This window comes from Acinonyx jubatus, chromosome A2 (assembly GCF_027475565.1).
Source record: "Acinonyx jubatus isolate Ajub_Pintada_27869175 chromosome A2, VMU_Ajub_asm_v1.0, whole genome shotgun sequence".
NCBI classification, from domain to species: Eukaryota; Metazoa; Chordata; class Mammalia; order Carnivora; family Felidae; genus Acinonyx; species Acinonyx jubatus.
Window position 1 is genome coordinate 52303081 of NC_069383.1, and position 16113 is coordinate 52319193.

At 40.1% G+C, this 16113-nt stretch overlaps 1 pseudogene; it reads left to right on the forward strand.

The window, feature by feature from the left end:
• Window positions 1-7893: 7893 nt before the first annotated feature.
• The window catches only part of LOC106982830 (60S ribosomal protein L4-like), a 182540-nt pseudogene continuing 174320 nt past the window's right edge, over window positions 7894-16113 (forward strand).

Sequence of the window (16113 nt, forward strand, 5' to 3'; positions counted from 1 at the left end):
CAGAATGGAAAAACACTATGATATTGGGTGCTTAGAATTTAAATTCAGTTCTACAGGGGCACCTGGGTGGCTCAGTCAGTTAAGCATCCAATTAGGCTCACAGATTGTGGGTTCAAGCCCTGCATCGGGCTCCATGCTGACAGCTCAGAGTCTGGAGCCTGCTTTAGATTCTGTGTCTCCCTCTCTTTGCCCCTACCCCATCCATACTCTGTCTCTCTTTCTCTCTCTCAAAATAATAAATTTTTAAAAATTTTTAAATAAATTCAGTTCTAGAAATTTAATACACACACATGTGCATTTGCCTATGGAAGTGAGAATTCATGCCATCACAGTAGTACAGCTTCATTGAAGGAATGGCAGAAGTTCCTGCCTTCCATCTGGCTCCAGGTGACAAGTCCAGTGTTAGAGAAGAAAGCTGGAGTGGGGTTTGTTCTAGTAGGGGAACCCCATGTGTATGGTAACCAGGGGAGGAGAGAGAGCTCTACTGGGAGCTTGCTGTTCTGGAAGATAGAGAGGGAGGGAGGGTTGGAGAGAGAGAGCCAGCATGTCTCTCTCTTGGCTAATTTCCATGCCCCACAAGAGACAGAGGAAATTATGAGATCTCTCTTTGTGATGTGGTAGGGTCCAGGGGTCCTCACTTGTCTACATGCACTAAATCTCTACTTCTCTGTGCCATCACCCATGTGCAATGGCACAGATGGAGCTGTCATTTGTAAAGACCCCATGGGCAGCAGGGCACCAGTGATCATTCACTCCTGGATCCCCAAATGTTGAGGTTGCATTTGCTTTGAGCCCAGGCCCTTGCTTCCTGCTAACCTCTGAAGGTTTGGGGGGAGAAGGGTCAGAATGCAGTTCCTAGGTTTTTTTTCTTTTTCTTTTTCTTTTTTTTAATTTTTATCTTACAGAGAGTGAGAGCACAAAAAGGGGAAAAGGGAAAAGGAGAAGGGCAGAGGAGAAGGGCAGAGGGAGAAAGAGAGAAAATCCCAAGCAGGTCCCAAGCTCAGCATGGAGCCCAATGTGGGGCTCAATCCCATGACCCTGGCATCATGACCTGAACTAAAACCAAGAGTCAGACACTCAACTGACTGAGCCTCCCAGGTGCCCCTATTTTTTCTATCCAAATTTCTCTTCCTCTCCCCAGTCTCTAGCCCATTTCCTCTAGTCCTCAGTGCATATCTAGTACCAATCCCTTGCTGTGTCTGTCCATGCTGGTGAGTAAATCCATACTGTATCACATCAGAGGAAGGGGCTTTTGCTTTTTAACTTAAAAGCTAAAAAATAAAGTGTCTTTGCCCTGAGGTAAACCGTTCCTGGTGTCAATGTTCACCAGCCAAAGACCACCAGGAACACATTTGTTTAACATTTGTAGTTAAACAAGTTGAGTTTATTGCTTGTTGCAGGAGTAGAGGAAGTCACACTTTGGAGAACTGTGGTACATCTCATTAAAAGGGGGTTATTAAGAACTTGCTATAGGATTTTGGCTTCTATTAGGTGATTTGGGGGAGGATTGAAGAAAGCAGACTTTTGCTCTGAACTGGCTACTGCAGAAAGCAGGGGTAAGATAATTCTATCTTTGGTTATCTTAATAAATCTTTTCTGGAAGGAGAGAAGACTAGATCGAGGCTAAAATCATATTTGGTTAAGAACAACAGTCTTTCGCATTAGCCAGAAGAGGAAATGGTTCCTATTTTGTGGTTTAGGCAACACAATCATATTTTGTGGGGAGTCAATCATGGTTATAAAATGGGCTTGTTTTTGTCTTGCTCCATCACAACCACAGAGTGGCCTCGCCTAATGTTGAAGTTCTATAATATTGATCATGTTCAGCAAGAGAACACCAAGGCTTAATCAGTAGTGCCAGGCAGGCTTCCAGATACCAGGGGCTGCTCTTCTCTTCCGCACTGGTTAGCTGCAAAGGTTTGCATCTGTACCATGTCAAGCAGGAAATGGCACATTAATTATGAATTTTTTTAATGTTTATTCATTTTTGAGAGACAGAGCACAAGAGGGGGAGGGGCAGAGACAGAGGGAGATGCAGAATCTGAAGCAGGGTCCAGGCTCTGAGATGGCAGCATAGAGCCCAATGTGGGACTCAAATCCGTGAACCATCGTATCATGACCTGAGCTGAAGTCAGATACATAACCGACTGAGCCACCCAGTGGTCCCATCAGTTATGAACTTGAAGGGGCCTGCCACACTGGGCCTAAACCTGATGATGCAGTTTGTCCCTAATTTGGTTCCATGTGTCTGATCTCAACTGGTCAAAACTCAGAGAAGTTTTGTGAAGGTTGTGAAGGTTTGTGATTCACAGTCCTAGCACCCAATGTATAGAGAAAACCTTGTGAGCAAATACAAGGCCCAGCATCTGAATTACCAAGCCCCATGCTGGGGTCACATCAGCTAGCTGGAGTGCACACAAACCTTTGATCCCTGTTGGAACAGCGGCTGGACATGGTTCTGGGTCTGTGGCCTCAGCTAAGCAGGTATATCCCTGGGAGGGAGTCTCTTTATTCCAGGGAATCCTCACCTCCAAAAAAGGTGAAGCTTTAGCATACAGACTTTTTAGTGACAGGTGTATGGAATAATTTTTGCAACCAGGGCATGTTTTCTTTCCTCTAAATGTGTCTTAGCCAGAAGTACTGTAAACAGTAAAGAGTACTTAAGTTCCCCATGGGCCACTGAACATTAACATGTGAACTTGATCTTTAAACCCTTAGTGCAAAGCATCATAAGAGGCACCACCAACTTCCCCAAATTATGTCCTCCTATTTCAGGTACTGCAGTTCTAGAAAAAGTATACAAGAAGTGGCAGATTTTTATGAATGAACAAATACAGAGGAACTGAGTGGCTAGCTAAAGAGGGGTGGAGTGGTTTATCACAGAGGAAATAAGTCATCTTCTTAGAATGAAAATCAGAAAAAAAAAGTCCATGAAATTTATTTTAAACCCAGAGTCTTAGAAAGGAATTAGAAAGACTTTAGCAGGAACATGCTGTCTCTACAAATTAGATTTATTCAGTGACTCAAGGGAGAATCAGATCAGCTTAAGAAACAAGTTTTAGTCCTTCAATCAGAACACTGGCTGTGGGAAAGGAAAAGAAAAAATACATATAAAATAAAAAGACATACTGACTAACCTGCAGGGAGAAAAGACTTGCCTTAGGAGAAAAGTTGGAGACCACAAAGGCCAGAGATCTCAAAACAGATTTGAAAGGAAAAAAGGCTATACTCAGACCTAACTTCTCAAAAAGCTGCAATCAGGGATGGTTTGGTTATTGCTATATCAGAGAGGGTGATGGAATAAGGGTGACCCCACAGAGGAAAATGGGGAGACCACAGAGAGCAAGGGAATAATGACCTGGGGACACCACGGTTCAGGAAACTCTTCAGGGCCACCCTCTCTAAGCCTCAGGTGGCAAATTGATATGAACAATGGGTAAACTACCCTTAGGTGATTGGAACACTCACAGGAGACTTACAGGACGTGTGCACTGACTTGAGAGGGGAAGACCAGGAAAATCAGTATGAAATACTTCAGGAATTAGTAAATGAAGGTCAAGACCTGAATATAGACATAGCTTGCATCATGAGAGATAAATGCCTGAGATATGCAGGGGAGTAGGTGTATGGAAGAAAAGACGATGGGGTAACGTACAGCCTGGCAGGATACTCGCAGGTCGAGTCCTGGACTGGGTTACAGGCTGGGTGTATCGTGGAATTAATAGCCTGAACCTAGGGAGGGAAGGTAGCAGGATTTCTTTAAACAATGGAGAATTCCATGAGGCCCATATGAGTCAGAAACTGAGCCAGCTTGAAAGGGAAGAAGTCCTTGTTGGCAGGAAAAAAAAAAAAAAAACAAACTTGAGCTCCTGTATATGTGTTTCTTCAATATGATGAGTTTGGGGCTGGTGCCATAATAATCTTGTTAATCCTACTGACTGCATAAGATTACATCAACTTTGAAGAGAATAGGACATTCTAGCATGTGCCCAGAGTGTCAGCACTGCAGAGTAAGCCAGGCTTTGCAGAAGAAGGTCTTTCTTACTGCAGAGAGAGCAAACAGGAAAGCAGAAATTGGGCATTAATCTTTTAACTGCAATTAGCAAGCCAAAAATTTTAGTTTTGAGTCTTTGAGGACTTTAAAAATGAGAGTGCATATTCAAATTTGAGGCACTGGAACACTGCAGGCGCTGTGTTATTTGAGCTAAGTTTAGGCAGGCTGGCTTTTAAGTTTAATCATCTCTGGCGAGCTGTATTGAGCTGCATGCCTGGACCTAAGTGGATTTAGGATATAGAAAAGGGAATGAATTTTTGGCCTAGGGTACACTATGGCCTTGGAGCTGCTTTAAGTCAAATCCTGTCCTGACCCATGTCAGAGGGCATTAAGCACTGGCACCTGATTTGGCAATTAGTGGATGAAGGGGCCAGACCCCCCTCATCCCCAGCCAAATTTAGTCCATGTCCTTCTTTTGGACTGTCAAATCAACTAAGAATAGTTTCTTACAGTTTTAAAGGGTTGGGAGAAAAACAAATAAATAAGAATACGCAACATAGACTATGTGTGACCTCAAAAGCTTAAAATAGTACTATTTGGTGTTTACAGAAAAAATAAATTGGCTGACCTGAGAGAAAATACTTCCTTCTCTCCACATTCCTACCTCAGCCCACCAACCCTGCCCATCTCTTTGAAAAGTGTTGGGTGAGAGCTTCCACTTTTTTCCCATTCCTCCTCCTGAGAAATGAATGGCTAATGAGTGGTGAGGAACACCATAAGTTGGGCTCTGTCCCACATAATGAGAGCTGGCATTACTTTGCTCAGAAGGAAAGTCAGCTCTTTCCCTCCCACTGGCTGTGCCTGGTGAGTGGGTTTATGAGACCATGTGCTAGACAAGGGTCTACTTTACCAAGTCAGCTCTGCCACTAGCAAGTCCTTCTGTTCAGACTTCTAGGAGGTAAAAGTAGAGAACCACACTTGGGCCTTGGGTCCAAGCTACATTCTCCATGCAAGTCTTACCCAGAAGCCTAAGAAGGGTGCTGTGCACATGCCTGGTCCATCAATAAAGGCAATTTCAGGATTCTTAGCAGGTGACTCATGGCTGCCTTCACATGACTAGAACTTGACTGAGAAGGCAGGCTCCATCCCCCAATGGTTTTATTCATATGTGCATGGGTCCTTGAAGCCCTTATATAAATTAGAAGGAAAACTGAGGAAACTCCTTTGAAAAGGCTTTATCTTTCTCTTAGAGATTCACATCTTGCTGTAAAGAACACTGAAATTATGCAATTAAGTTTCTAGAAGCAGACATACTCGGACTCCAGCCTAGTCATTTGTTATCTGTACTAACCTTTGGCAAATTCCTTTAACTTCTGACTCTGTTCTCTCATCCATTAAGTGGGGGTTAATAATACTAGTATAATAGCATGCTTTTGAATACAATTTATAGAAAGCTCAACTCAAAACTGAATAAACCATAAAATAATTCATTGTCTCACATATCTCATAGTTGAGAGGTTAGGCAGAATTCAGGGTTGGTTGATTCAGCAGTGCCATCAAGGACCTCCATTCATTTTTCTGCTCCACTCTCACCAGCGTCAGCTTCCCCCTACAGCACTAGGAAAGTAGGCTGTCCTACCTTCATTTGAGGGCTTTGGCTTTTCAGGGATAGGAATAGGGCTCTGAGTGGGGGAAGGGTGAACTGTAGCAGTCTCTGTCAGCTCCTTGTCTACATCCTCTCACCCTGACTATGTCAGGGCATAGTGACTTGACTTCCAACTGCCAGCACATGCATTTCTTCACCTGAGAGCTTTGTCTAGCTTCCAGAGCTGGCATCAGGACACCAGAGCTGGCATCAGGACAGAAAAGCCAAAGTATAAAACGTCCATCTACCTACCTCCCTCAAGAAGGGCAGCATTCTACTCTAGCCCCTGCAAGTTTCCCTGGGCAGTCACCCACTCGCACTTGTTTGGGCTGCCTTCCTCTCTCTTTCTTACTTCTCTATTCTGTTTGCTGGCAATTCCTGTGCTTTCAAACTCCTGTATCTGGGTTTGATTTTCCAGAAGCCTATCTAAGACAGACACCTTCAGAGCTGCTGGGAAAACAACTCATTACTTTAAAAACTTGCAAAGATAGGGGCACTTGTACCCCAATGTTTATAGCAGCACTCTCAACAATAGCCAAATTATGGAAAGAGCCTAAATGTCCATCAACTGATGAATGGATAAAGAAATTGTGGTTTATATACACAATGGAGTACTACGTGGCAATGAGAAAGAATGAAATATGGCCCTTTGTAGCAACATGGATGGAACTGGAGAGTGTTATGCTAAGTGAAATAAGCCATACAGAGAAAGACAGATACCATATGGTTTCATTCTTATGTGGATCCTGAGAAACTTAACAGAAACCCATGCGGGAGGGGAAGGAAAAAAAAAAAGAGGTTAGAGTGGAAGAGAGCCAAAGCATAAGAGACTCTTAAAAACTGAGAACAAACTGAGGGTTGATGGGGGGGTGGGAGGGAGGGGAGGGTGGGTGATGGGTATTGAGGAGGGCACCTTTTGGAATGAGCACTGGGTGTTGTATGGAAACAAATTTGACAATAAACCTCATATATTGAAAAAAAAAGAAAGAAACCAATTTGACAATAAATTTCATGTATTGGAATAAATAAATAAATAAATAAATAAATAAATAAATAAATAAATAAATATTTGCAAAGAGGGAGAAAGAAACAAACATTTATCCTGCCTATCCTATATAGAATGAAATAACAAATATTGGACAAGGAAAATTTTTTTTTTAAATAGAAGACCTCCAACAAATAAATGAAGAAGAAATGATTGAATTAAATATCATCATTTGAAAACTACTAAAGAATTATTGCATGATAATAGGCAATGATCATCAATGACTTCTAGCCTCAAAACAGAGACAACTGGATATCCTGATATACCTCCTATTGGAAGCACACAACATTACCTGTGATGTAGTTTTGTTTCCCAAAACTCGTGCTGAATCTGATCAAGACTCTAGACCTAACTACCAGTTTACAGGAAATGCAAGTAATAAGGAACATATTAAACCCTACTCCAGGGAGGCAATCAGCAAATTCCAAATTATGACAATACTATGCAACTAAAGGACATCTTAATCAGCTGTGATAATGAACTTTTTTTTTTTTTTTTTTTTTTTTTTTTTTTGGATTATCCATGAGGGAGAAGGAGGGAAGCAGTGGGAAGAAAAGCAGAGGGGAGGAGAACAGAGGGAGGAGATGGGATCTTTGTCCTATTTTCAAGTGACTTGCCCTTGAAAGAAAAGACTGTTTATTCAATAAGATTTACCTACTAATTGACTAGTTGTCATAGCACGACTGCTTCTTTGCATCAGAGAGTAAAAAAAAGAGATGAGAAGTGTAAGTGGAGTTGGAAAAGGCTTTGAAAGTGAGAATGCAAACTTAATGAGCATTTGGTACTCTATCTTTTTTTATTTTTTTAACGGTTATTCATTTTTGAGAGACAGAGCATGAGCAGAGGAGGGGCAGAGAGAGGAAGACACAGAATCCAAAGCAGGCTCCAGACTCTGAGCTGTCAGCACAGAGCCTGAGGCAGGGCTCAAGCCCACAAACTGTGAGATCATGACCTAAGCCGAAGTCAGATGCTTAACTGACTGAGCCACCCAAGCGCCCCTGGTACTCTATTTTTTTAAAGTGTATTTAAATCTAACCTAGAAACCCTGGAGTTTATGAGATCTTGGGGAGAAAGAAGGTGTTTCTAAGCCATTTATTATTAAAACATTCCTGTCTTTGCCCTCTCCTCTGCTTTTCTTATTTCCTTCTTACAAAGAAAAGACAATTTCTCCTTTTCCTTTAAACTGAACATCCATTCATCTCTGAGAAAATGGCACCTGTGCCCCCAATGAACCTCATGAAGTTGAAACTCAAGGACCTCGTCAACATCAGAGAGAACTTGAATGTAAAAGGTTTTACTGTGCTTGTTTGAAGGGCAGCTTTTCTGAATTTCAGGCTTGTTTTTGAAGGCAAAAAAGAAGACTATATTAGTTAGCATAAATACTTGCTTCAGCATTTCCCCCATTTATTCTACCTGAGCAGGTGCACAGTCCTTTAATCATAACTGTCAAGAAAGGAAGGCTTGCAATTTCCATCACTTAAAAAGACAGAAAGATGAAATAGAGGGGAGTCAAGAAGAGGGAGAGTGTGAAAATGGACACATTTACTGAAAGACAGGGATTGGGGGAGAGAGTGGGGTGGCAGACAGAGAAAAGGAGGAAAAGAATGAGCACATGGTTTTACATTTTTCTCTGTTATTAGATAACAGAGAATGAGCACATGGTTTTACATTTTTCTCTGTTATTAGATAATTCTTGTTGAGTCAAGAAAGAATGGTTTCAAAAGTTTCATCTTACACATAGGGTGGGAAGATAGCGACCTTTCAGAATGTTCAAAAAATAAAAGAAGAATATTCAAAATAAAGAATTAAATTACTCGTTGTTTACGTTCATCCCTCCTCACCTTGTGAGGAAGGTAGATATTAGAAAAGACTCTTTTTTCTTTTTTCTTTTTTTTTTTTTGGCTGAGGACATAGAGGGATACATTTTAGAGAAGCCCAGGGAGGAATAAGTTGCATTGCTGAGAAAAGAGAAAGATCTAGAGAGAAAGATCCAGAAAGAGCTACCTGGAGGAGCACAGATGTGAAGAAGGCATGGGGGAAGAAGCATGATGGGAAGGTATACACACTTACATATACACATATACATATGTAACCAATTATAAATGTATATATATGTATATATTCACATACACATATACATACAGAGAGAGAGAGAGAGAGAAACTGAAACTTCAAGGCATAGCTGGTTGAGAGTAATGTCAAAGACACATGCTTTTGGTTTGTTGGAGTAAACTGTAAAAACCCAAAGAGAGGGACCATGAAGACCTATAACTTAACCTCCAGCTAAGAAGATGTGCCAAAACTTTTTTTTGTCTCATGATGTATAGACTAGCATATATTTTATCAGAATGAGGGGGGCAAGGAGCCATCCAGAGAGAAATCTGATCTCTTAGTAAGAAAGTAATTGTAATTCTCTACTAAAGCTCACCCAAACCCCTGAGGCAGCTGAACAACCACTGGTTGGGTTGTCATGAGTTGTAAGCTTATATTACCAGGTATCAACATCAAAATTACAAAATCACAGTTTAGCCAATGAGTCACCTAACTCATGAGTGAGTTAGGCAGCTGCCACTATGCATTCAGCTCCAATCTAAATGCACTTCCTGTAGTTTGATAGAGAGGGGTTTCTACTTGACTCATCAAACACTTGAGCAATCAGAACTATATTAACTATCTGATACTCTGAGACATCTTGATTTGAAGAATCAATGTACAGAAAAGCAGTTCTTAATGCCATTTATAACAGAAAGGCATTGATTGCATCGTTATTTACATGGCTGTCAGGAGAAGTAAACTTTATTATGGCCCAACTGCATGATTCAACATGTCAAAGCCTTACCTGATGGCTGGCATGCCTACTAAAATGTCCTTACTACTCTTTGCTGTAATTTATAATACTAAATCACAAGGAATTGAGGGTATTTTTTAAGTCCTAATGACTGATGCCAAATCAAAGGATCTACTTGGAAATATAGTCGTAAATGTTTCTCCCACCATTAAGAGGGAATCATGCTACAAATAACTGAACTCAGAGAAAGCAAATATAACAAATCACTACCATAGTAAAATATATCAGAAACAAACAAAATCCAGTAGAAAATTCTCTCTGAAGGACATAGAACTAAACATTGTATATATGTATGTATGTGTGTATTTTACTTGTATCTGATATACTTCCAAAACTACATCAAGGAGTTTATAATAAGAATCATACATACAAAAAAAACATTGTGTAGAATAAGATAATATATTAAATATATAAGCTATCACTAAACAACACTGTTGAGCATTACATATGGTACTTGCAGCAAAGGCAAAAGGAGAATAAGATGGCTTACAAATGACTCATTTCCTAACCCAAAAAAAGCATTAAATAAGTACATAAATAAATCTTTCCATAAATAAGTTCCTCAAGAGAGGAAAACATTTTCCTGTATAAAACTCTAAAAGATATTTACCTTCTATGTCCTCATACAAAGTCCATCAAACAATATCTTCAACATCCTTTTTATTGGATCCAATGTCTGGGGGACTTTTTCTATAGGAATATTCACTTCTACTTGGGCACAAAGCAGATTATTGAAATATTTATAACCCCCAAACTTCAGTTTGGAAAATTATGTTCATCATCCTTTTTGCAACAATGTGAAATGCTCTCAGCTTTCAAAACTGAACTGATTTCAGTCCTATCACCCAGATTTTCCTATCTCTTCATAGAAGGATCTCAGTAAGTAGTTACATGGTTCACAAACTGGAGAGTAGGGTAATGGAAAAAACAGCAGCAACATCAGGAATCTAGGTATTGAAAACACTAAAGTCCATTCCTGTAAAGTAAAAAAATGAGCTAAACCTACTTAAAGCAGTTTCCTAAAATCGTAGAAAATCAGTACTCCCCAAAGAGTCAAATCACAGCATTAGAACTGACTTTTTTGGGGAGGAGGAGGGAAAGGAAAGCAAGTGTTCATTATCTTTTGTCACAGAGGTTCATTTGATAGAGCATGAATGCCTTTCATCTTTACCATTTCTCTATTTAGACACTGTTTAATTAGGTTAATAGAAACATTTAAGGTTTTGATAGTCTTTTAATTCACCTGCACAAACAGGGATAGTTGGAATTCAATTTTGGAAAAAATGATACAGCCATTTGAAAATGCTTTCCCTTTTATTCTCCCTGAACACATTTTTGGCATCTTATTAACATTTTCCAAATTGAATGAATCTGTCTCTTTGTGTTAGCAGATAACTTAAGAATAGGGAGAGGCCAACAGTCATTAGCAATTTATCGTCCTTACTGATAAATTGGGACCTGGGCTGCCTAGAACATTAAGTTATAAGGGCAGCAGAGACATTGAAGAGTCAGTGATGCAGACCGAATGATGTCACGGCACACTCTGACACGTGCCGGTGTACATCAGCTGGTTGAGGACGTTCCTTCCACTCATTCAGCTCTACAGAAGTTGATAATCACATTTTTCCCAGACAGCTTTGCTTAGTCAACATGTCTGTCTCAACATGGCTGTAGTCTTAAGTCATCTGAACAAAACAAGGACAGAAAAACAGCTATGAAATCCAAAAAAGCAAAGAAATGAGAATAACCACTTTCTCATACACGTAAAATACATTCACACTCACGAGAGCAAAACTTGTCACATACATATAGGAATATCCTGGACATTTACTTATTAGTAAGAGCCTTACCATGACCTTATCTTTCCAGCCTCATCTTATATCTGCACCTTTCCCACTGGTCACTGTACTCCAACCACCCTGGCCTTCCTTCTGCACCTCCAACATGCCACTTCACCATCTGCTGAGGGCCTTTGCACTCACTGTTCCTGTGCATGGGACATTATCCACGCATGTCTCCACATGGGGACTCCTTCTCATCATTCCAGTCTCAGATCAAATGTCCACTTTTTAGAAAATTAGTGGCATTCACAATTATATGAGATTATCTCATGTTTGTTTACTTTTAAAATATTTACTTATGTATTTTCAGTTGCACACAATTGGATTAATCATGGTATGATTTTGACATGCCCTCATTATTGGTCCGTATATGACCCAATTTTATTTAACTGGGTTTTTTTAGTAGTGTGATACTGTTCACAACTTGAAAATAACATCTACAGTTGGTTCTCTTTATTTGTGGTAATTACATTATATAAAGTCACATCAAGCACCAAATTAGCAAACACTGAAGCACTGCTCCAAGAAGAAATATAGGATTATATTACTGCAAGCCTCTGGTAACATTTTGATCAGCCAACTCATAACCTTGTTTTATGGATGTTCCTATTAAAGACTTCTTATTTAAGATATATTGTTGATTCATTAACATTGAACCAATGGCCAATAGCACTATAACTCATGCCCGAACAAAACTGAACAAAACACACATATTTCTTCTCCATAAGGCATATTCAGCCTCCTTGAGCTTAGGAACACTAGCTAGCATTTCAGATACTTGGGACTTATTTTGAACAATTAAATCGCCAAAAAAGCACAAAAATGCAAAAACATGACACTAAAGAAACCATGAAAAGGACACTTGCTTACCATATCAGAGCTGAAACAACAAGGCAGAGCACTGCCTTGTTCAACTTGAGCTGGCAACATATATGTGTGTTGAGCAGCTCAAATTTCTTACCACTCTGAGCATGTTTGCAAATGACCAAAGAAGCACTTTGAGTATTGATTTTGTGGATACAAATAAATTTTAGTAAGTGGACAAATTTGCAAATATGAAATCTGAAAATGAAATAACCAACTGTAATTACACAGTCTTCCCTACCAACCAATCTTCTCTCCTCCAAGGTAATCATACATCTAAATCTTTAGAAAGTCTTAGTTTCCCTTTTATATATTTTTTTTAAATTTCTTTTTTTTTTCAACGTTTATTTATTTTTGGGACAGAGACAGAGCATGAACGGGGGAGGGGCAGAGAGAGAGAGGGAGACACAGAATCAGAAACAGGCTCCAGGCTCTGAGCCATCAGCCATCAGCCCAGAGCCTGACGCGGGGCTCGAACTCCCGGACCGCGAGATCGTGACCTGGTTGAAGTCAGACGCTTAACCGACTGCGCCACCCAGGCACCCCTGTTTCCCTTTTATATTATGTGTGTTTACACTTATATGAATTCATCACAAAGGGTATTTTTACTTTTAGTTGCTAAGTGTGTCCATCCACAAGCATCTCTACTTCCTGAAATTGGGACTCCTGGAGTCCTGACTCCTAGAATTTAAACTCTCTCTTTATAGGACTAGTACCTTTACCAGATATGTTAATTTCCTAAGGCTCCTATAACAAAGTACCACAAACTAGGTGGCTTAAATAACAGAAATGTGTTGTCTCACAGTTCAGAGGCTAGAAGTCCAAACTCCAGGTGTTCTTCTGAGGGTTGTAAGGGAAGGATCTGTTCCAGGCCTCTCTCCTGGAGGTAAATGGCTATCTTCTTGTGTCTTCACATGGTCTTTCCTCTGTGTGTCTAGCTGCAAAATTCTCCTTTCTATAAACACACTAGTCATAATGGATTAGGCCTACCCTAAAGACTTTATCTTACCTGCCTCTGTAAAGACAATTTCCAAATAAGAGATACTTAGGACTTCAACATATGAATTTTAGGAGGACAAAATCCAACCCATAACATCAAATCCTAGTCACCTTGAGGACAAGAATGTGTCCCGTTTGTTGTTGTAGCCTTGATGCAGGCCTTAAATTTTCAGAATGTGAAAGTTATACACAATCGTGTTATAAGTGGGAAAGTTTAATTATAACAATCTGGAACAAAATTTAGAATTCACAGAAGTTTAACAAGTATCTTAATTAAAATATCTAACTTCCCAAAGCAATTTTCTCATATATTACCACATCAGGTCTGCAAATCTTTCATTCATTCATCAAATAATTATCACATGCCTATTATTTACCAGAGGCTAGAAGTCCAAAATCTTCAGGAAGTTATAGTCAGGGTAGGAGGCAAACCAGTCAAGAGACAATGTCAGGCCTGACAGGCCTATGCATAGTCAATGCCAGACCTGTGCATAGCCAAGACAGCTGTCATTACCCTATAAAGAGAGATTAAGGCACCTACATTATATGTTATTCTGATGGTGCTCATGGGATTCCTGTGCCATTCATCCTTTCTACAAATAAGGAAACCATCTAAGAGCAAAAATACTGATTTCCTAATTACAATATGTATATTATGTTACAGGAGTAAAACTCAGCTCTTACCTCTGTGATTAATTCTCTTCATGTCATGTGACTGGGCCAGTTAAAAAGGGAGAAGAGGGGCATGTGTGTGGCTCAGTCAGTTAAGTGTCTGACTCTTGATTTTGGCTCAGGTCATGTTCTCATGGTTGTGGGATCGAGACCTGCCTGGGGCTCCATGCTGAGCCTGGAGCCTGCTTAAGATTCTCTCTCCCTCAGTCCCTCCCCCACTCATGGGCCTGCATTTGCGTGCTCTCTCTATCTCAAAAAAGAAAGAAAGGGAGAAGAGTCTCCTCCTGCTATCCACAGCAGTGCAGGTCCTGTTACTTCCTGAAGGTTATACCAGTAGTTCCATAAAATACCTCATCTATCTAGAAGAGAAATGTCTTTCAGGAGCAATGGAAAATCATGGTGCAATAACTTTCCTGTAAGTCTTTATCCGGCAACCTATCTAGTATACTACCAAGAAGCAGCTTTCTTTAAATGCTGCTATGGGGGCACCTGGGTGGTTCAGTCAACTAAGCTTCTGACTCTTGGTTTCAGCTCAGGTCATGATCTCACAGTTTTGTGAGTTTGAGCCCTGCATTGGGCTCTGCGCAGCATGGAGCCTGCTTGGGATTCTCTCTCTCCCTCTCTCTCTCTGCCTCTTCCCCACTCATGCTATCTCTGTCTCTCTCAAAATAAATAAATTTTAAAAATAAAATAAAATAAAAGTTGTCATGGATGTCAAAAAGTCAATGAACTTTTTCATACTACTTTCTGACCTAACTTAGTTCATAGTCCCACAAATCCCCCTCAAAACCAATCCGTTCATTTCCCGCACCACTCTAGCAAACTTTATGTAACATTTATAAACTGTAACTTCACCCCATCTTAGAGGGGTTCAGATAAAGTTTTCTGAAAGAAATGGGTAATTTCAATATGGATTTTGTTTACTCCGAGTTTGTTCTGTACTCGGAGAGAATGCATTGTCCTGAGCAATACTTCTGGAATTCCCCATTCCCATCTTATCAGTTTCTCTTCTATACCAGAAATGCCTTCACGACTCTCTTCAAAACTTGCATTAAAAAAAAATAAATAAACAAAACGCCACTCCTTTACCCCAGTTCATAGTTATGAAGGACACCAAGAGATGAAAAATTAAAGACATGCCTTTCAAATCCAAAAATATTTGTAGAGTATCCACTATGCTAATCCTCTGGGGATCGTGAAAAAGAAATGAATCCTAGACTCTGCCCTCAAGGTTCTGTCATCTGGTAAAAGATAAAAGGCATGTGCACAAACAAGCATAGTGCATGAAAGAAATATTCAAAAGTGAGGCACAGGGTGTCATGCCTAAATTAAAGAAAATCTGAGTCTTCTAAAAAACCTCTAGCTCAGCAGTTTGAGAAAACTGCTTGTCACCAAATGATAAAAACAACAAAATTTCCATGGTTTCCAATTAATGCAAGGGATTCCATTCACCAATGTACTCTTCAAATAAGGGACTTGTCTAACCAAATTGTGAAGCATAACCATTATTACCAATTCCTGACAATTGTTCATTTAAACAAATGTCAGCAGCTAAGGTGGCTGCATCCCCCAGCTTTAAACACCACTGTGTGTAATGTTGTAATTAGAGACAATGAATGGGATCCTTAAAAACAATGGAAGCCTCTCCTCAGCTTCTGGTACAAAAGAACAATGAAAGCTAGGAAGAGGTAAAGTGGGAATGAGGTGGGCAGTAACAAATTGTTAATAGGGCTCATGATTTCCCGACACAAAGCTGCAATGATGTGACCACACTGTGGAAAACATTGAACAAACTGAGGATTGATGGATGGGTGGGTGTGGGGGGAGAGGGGAAAATGGGTGATGGGCATTGAGGGGAGCACTTGTTGGGATGAGCACTGGGTGTTGTACGTAAGACATGAATCACGGGAATCTACCCCCAAAACCAAGAGTACGCTGTATACACTGTATGTTAGCCAATTTGACAATAAATTATATTAAATAAATAAATAAATGAAAATAAAAATAAAAAATACACATAGCTGGTGATCCCTCTGTATCTGACATGGAATGTGTTGTAGGCATGAGTCAGAAATAAGTCGCTGCATAACAAACCACCCCAAAGTTAATGTCTTAAAAGAATTTATTATTGTATTTCATGGCTCTTGGGGTTGGTGGGGCTTGGCTAGGCTCTTCTTGCTTGGGGTCTTTTGGTTTTTACAGTCA